This window comes from Trachypithecus francoisi, unplaced genomic scaffold (genome assembly GCF_009764315.1).
Source record: "Trachypithecus francoisi isolate TF-2019V2 unplaced genomic scaffold, Tfra_2.0 Lachesis_group18, whole genome shotgun sequence".
Lineage (NCBI taxonomy): Eukaryota > Metazoa > Chordata > Mammalia > Primates > Cercopithecidae > Trachypithecus > Trachypithecus francoisi.
This window is the reverse complement of record NW_022681463.1, coordinates 6,628,508-6,634,507: the sequence shown is the minus strand read 5'-3', so window position 1 is coordinate 6,634,507 and position 6,000 is coordinate 6,628,508.

Here is a 6,000-nt window from a genome sequence, read left to right as displayed (position 1 = left end):
ACCCACAACGAAGGTACAGAATATTTTTCTCACTCCAAAGAGTTCCCTTGTGTCCTTTATAGTCCATCTCCTTCCATAATCACTAGCCTCTGTCAATCACAGATCTGATTTCTGTTTTTATAGCTTTGCCTTTTCCAGAATGTCATGTAAATGATGCTGTACAATATGTGATCTTCTGAGATTGGCTTTTTAAATTCAACATCATGCCCTTGAGATCCAGCCAAGTTGTTGTCTACCAATGCTTCTTCCTTTTAATTGCTGAGTGGTATTTAGTGGTGTGGGTGTACCATGGCTTGTTGAACTATTCACCTGTTGAAAGACATTCTGGTTGATTGTAGCTTTTGTCTATTACAAGTAAAGTTACTATGAAGAATCCTGTACTGGTTCGTGTGTGGACATAAGTTTTCATTTCCTTTAGTAAATGTTCAAGGGTGCAATGGCCGGGTATGGCAAGTGTATTTAGTTGTTTAAAGAGACTGGCTTTCATTCTGTAGCATGATGCATCTGACAATCATCCATGTTGATGCATATGTCGCAGGTTTATTCCTTTTTTTTGTTGAGTAGGATTCTCTTTTATGGATCTATCACAGTGTGTGCACCCCATTCACTAGTTTGTTGGCATTTATTTGTTTCCAGTTTGGGGCTATTATGAGTAGAGCATTTATAAATATTCAAAGACAAGTTTGTTTGTTTTGCATGGGTGCATGGTTTTATTTGCCTCAGGTAAACACTTAAATACTTAGGACTGGGATTTCCCTTGTATCTTGACACACTGAAATTCCTGGCCTGCCATGGAGGATTTCACTGGCAGAAATCATCAAAATGCTGTAGTCAAACCTTTGTGATTTAATTATTAAGCCATGAGATGGGAAATATTAGATAAACCATTCTACTTTCAAAACATCTCATTTGGGCAAGTTCATCACAGAATATTTCTGGACTTTCTCCTTCCATTGCATCCATTATGTCCTGGGTCCAGTTTCCTGGGTCCAGCCTGGGGTTCCTCTTTCTTTACCTGGCTTTTGAGTTTTGGATCCTCAGCTCTGAGACTGGGAGAAATTCCTGAGCTCATTCTGCTTACATAATAGGCTTCTGGTTTCCATGGCTGTGTGGTTGTTCTAGCAGTGTCAGCCCAGGGATGCTCCCACTGTGTCACTTTTGATGTCTTCCAGCTTCTGATTTCTAGGGTTCTTGCACTCCCACCACTCCATCCCCTTTTCAGATACCTGGTCTCAAATGGTTGGAGCATTTATTCTACCATCTATCTGTCTGTCTGTCTGTCTGTCTGTCTATCTATCTATCTACCATCTGTTTAAATGACTGCAACCCATGAGCTGAAAGAATAAACCTTAATCTTCTTTAACTCCGTTAACACAATGGGAAACCTTTGCTCTTTAAATACTTAGTAGCAGTGGCATTTTTAAATGGAAGACCCATAGTCTGTTTACATTCAAACTGCTTTGTAAAGAAGAAATTCTTAATGAACTCAAGCTCCAGATTTTTAATTAACAGTCTAAAATGCATAGCATTTAACATCTTTTTTTTCTCATTTTCTTACCTAACATTACCCTTATCTTCATCATTGATTCAAGCTTAAATGACATTTCAGAAGTATATTTAAATAATTGGTTTTCGGTAGTGTCAATGAAGGTCATAGAAAGACAAACCTGTGTTCAATCCTCACACCCATGAACAGGCCAAAAGACACTGGTTTAAAAATATAGTCTGGACTATAGTCTGAAAATATTTTTAGGATGTTTGGTTAATAATGTTTGATGAAGTTAATAGTGGCAATTTTATTCCAAGAGTATAAGTAGAATAATACTAGCAGCATTCTTTACTGGTTTTCTGAAAATTTAGAAGTTCCAGAGTGTTGTTTTGGGCTGGTTTCTAGCAGTTCTGTGCCTTATCCCTATACCCCCAGGAAACAGTAGCAGAGACATCAGGGGTGGGGACAAGAGAAGAGGCAGTGGCCATGACAGGTCTCCTGAGTCTTCCTCCCTCGTGGTGAGGACTTACTTTGGACCAGATCTAAGCTAGGTCTGGGCTGTCAGGTCAAGACTGATCATACAATAAAGCTGGTTTGGAGTTAAAACCAAACTTACATTGATAAGATCTAACACATTTTCATGCTACTTACAATAATATTTGGTAAATGAAATTGAGTCATCAATAGTAATCAGTGCACATAAAAGACTGTCATAAATGTTCTTTAATGAACTCATGTTTCAGCAGTTCTTTTCTTGATTCCCCAGCGTCTACGATACTTTGCAGTGTTGAAAATGACCCCTATACCTTGTAAGTTTGGTATGTACACTGTCTCCTGTAGCTTTAAAAATGCTCTCAATGTGATTCCTAACATTCAGGGAACTCGAACTTGCCTACTCTGTGCCCCCGGTCTTTTTCCACCAACCTCCTTCTGCCTCCCACAAAATAAGGAGTATGGTTTCATTCACCTACAAGGATTCTGAGGAAAAGATCTCCAGTGGTTTTGTCCTTACCAGCTGTGACTTTGCTGAGGAAACACACTGAGCTGCAGAAGATGTTGGATCAATGTTGGCTGGAATTACATGGAGGGTGATCGATCAGGAGGAGGCGCTGAGTATCTGAAAGGAATGCATATGGCCTCAGGTAGCAATACCACACAACACTGCCCATCTCACCCATTTTATCCTCCACATCTACCTTGTGCATCCGCCACCTTTCCCTATGCCAAAGAGTTGATGCTGGATCCACAGAGGAAGTGGAATCAGTACCTCCAAGTTTCCCAGCTCAGACTGAACAGAGCATAAGTAGCCCTGCCCCAGAGTGCGGGAAGGTGGGGACTCAAGAGCCAGGCAGGAAACCCTCTTAGAAGTGCTTACAAGGCCATGTACTTACTCCCAGCCCTGCCTCAGCTCTGCCCAAGATTCAGGCTGACTGTAGGTGACCCCTGTCCCCTGGGACACCACATTTTCCCTGGTTCCTTAGTTTGTAATCATATGTCTGCATGAGGAGAAGATGGTAGCTCCTGTGAAAGGAAAGTAAGAAAGAGGAGGGCTCTTTCTGTTTGTTGCTTTGATTTTCTTTCTTTCCCTTTTTAAAATTTTCCTAATGTATGTGGATTATATCATCCATGATGTAGTTTTTAGCATGCTTTTCTTTCTGTGTTATTCACTTAATTTTTAACACACGACCAAAGATTTTAGAGGCACACAGATGAACCACGTAACCCCATTGTATAATTTCAAACTGGCATTGAACAACCATCCAATCACTAGAACTAACACTAAGCTTTAAATTAGATTACTTCTCCATAATATTTATCCCAATCGCACTATTTATTACCTGATGCATTATAGAATTCTCATTATGGAAATATTTGGAAAAATATTTTAGTTGACTCTTGATTCAAAATCAGCTATGAAATTGTTGTATTAAAGGATAGTAGAAGTTATGGAAAAAATCTGTTATGCATTAGGGGATTCCTCATGTCTCTCTTCAACTCATGATTAAGCAATTTATGTCATTGCGTAGAATTTGTAAATTGGCATTAAGCATTCATCTTTGAATTTCAAAATTTTAGTCTTTATTAAATTTCAGATCAAAAGCCATGAACTCTAACTTCTCCAAGCACTACATTCTCCTTCCATCTGAGTGAATTGAGCACTTTCTCTTCTCCTATCCTTTAGATATACATTATTTAGGCCATTGTGTTATGAAAGTATTCTAAGACTAGTATAACCTGTCAAAAAGAGACAATATTGGTAATTTTGACATTATTTGGAAATAATTAAATGCACCCCTTTGAAAATCACATATTGCAATATTTTCTCATCTTTACAGCTTTAAAATATATAATAGGATGAGACTTCTGCTTGTGTATATAAACTTACAGCTAGTTTAAAGAAATTGTATGCAGCTAATATCTATAAAATATTCCAGTTGCTTGATTGACATTTCCTACTAGAAGCATTGTCAGCAAACACTATAAAGATGTATTCTGATACATATGAATTGATAATTGATACATTTGTATCACAGTCATATGCATACATATATTTGCCCCTCTTCTAAATCCATGGCATTTTCCCTTGTTATTGATGGTTTTGCCTTTATTCTAGTCACTGCAGTTTGAAAGTTCAGAGACCTTTATTTCTCTACTTTCTGACTCCACTTCCTCCCTTGTCACCCAGCAGGGCAATTCACCATCTCTCAAAGGTTCTTTCTTTTCATAATCACTATCATTCACCCTGGCATTGCATTTTTTTTGTTCTAACTCAGACTCTCCTAACTTTCAGCCAGAATTAGTGCATATGCTTCCTGAAGATGCTCCCCACTGTGTCTCTCTATCAGCTGCTCTAGAAGCCTCCAGATTTTTGATGGACTCCACTATTTTTTTGTAATGCTGTTTGCAAATCTTTAATGGCTTCCTGTGGCAGAACCAAAAATGATGAAACTATTTTTACTCTCTCAGAAATGTGGAGATTCCAATTCTTGTTTTAGCTTTATTTTCAACTTTTCACCCTTATGTATCTTTGCTTCTGCCAAACTGATAAGTGCTTGAAATTATTCTATAACTTCTGCCTTTCTTCCATTTTTTCTCAACTTAAAATTGAGAATTTTTTTCTCATCTTTGAATTTAAAATTTTTAGCTGTGATCAAGTTTCAGATCAAAAGACACAGAATCTCTAGGTACTAAGTTCTCTTTATACATGAGTTAACTTAGCACTTTGTCCATTCCTCTTTTTTAGATATAGGTATATTTCGGTGGCTATATTCTTTATCCTAGTTGGTAAACAATATTAATGCAAAGTAACTGATTAAACTTGTAACCATCAAATGTCTAAATGCAAAGCTTTGCATATAGCAAATTCTGAATAATAGATTTGAATGACTGAATACATTAGCAGATGAATGAATGAATGACCTTTAACATGACAGGACCCTTGATATGCTCTGCAAATGCAACTGTAATCAAAATGGAGGTGGGCCCTGTATTCATGAAGTTTATGGTCTATAGGGCAGTGGGAAAAGAAGAATACTGATTAAAGTCTCCCTTTCATCATAACAGCATAATTATGTGGTGAGCCAACTGCTTTACGTCAACTTTCCAGACACCTTCAGATGTTAAAAAGAGTACAGTGCAAGAATTGGGCTCAATGGGCCATAATGGGACAAAGATGATTAAACTTAACTTTCATGCTCCAGGAATATGCTCTCTGGTCCTTCTCTGGCTTTAACATTCCCTGGGCTTGGTCAGTGGTGTCTCCATATCCCAGGAAGAGAAGCACTGAACACTGATTTCATTGCCTCTCAACTCTTTCTAACATGTGTGCATGCTCAGCCCTACAGTTATGTCTTCATGACCAGGGATTTCATCTTCTGCCTTTTTATGTCTTAGTTCATAGCCAAGTGCACAGAAGACATTCAATGAATTCTTTGTTTATGAAGGATCGACTGACTGAAGGGAATTGTTGTTCTAAGCACAGCACATATCGAACACAAAATTTGAAGCTTTCTGATATCAGAATATGTACTATTTAAAAATAAGTAATATAAATATTCTATGTAATACGAAATATAAACTCTTGTTCTACTTGTGGAAATAAGCTATTCATTCAAAAGAGGACAGAACTAGTTACGCCAAAGGCATGTGTCCTTTGGCACGAAGAAAAAGATCATTATGGATTTTTATATTACATGAGTCACTTGGTTGCCACTGACAGAAATCAACTCTTAATGGTTTAAATACAAAAAGGAATATATTGGGTTTCATATTTGGAAAATGGCCCTTGTACTCAGAAAATCTGAATGCCAGTGGCTTCATGTATTGCTGGATCAGGGGTCGGGGATTTGACTGATATTTTCCATTCTAATTCTCTCTCTCTCTCTCTCTCTCTCTCTCTCCACTTCTTTGTCTCTCTTTTTCTGTCTCAGAAGAGATTCACCTTGACAGCAAATGGCTATATCCTCGTGGACTGATATTAAAACAACAGAGAGGGCATTAAAAAATATTCC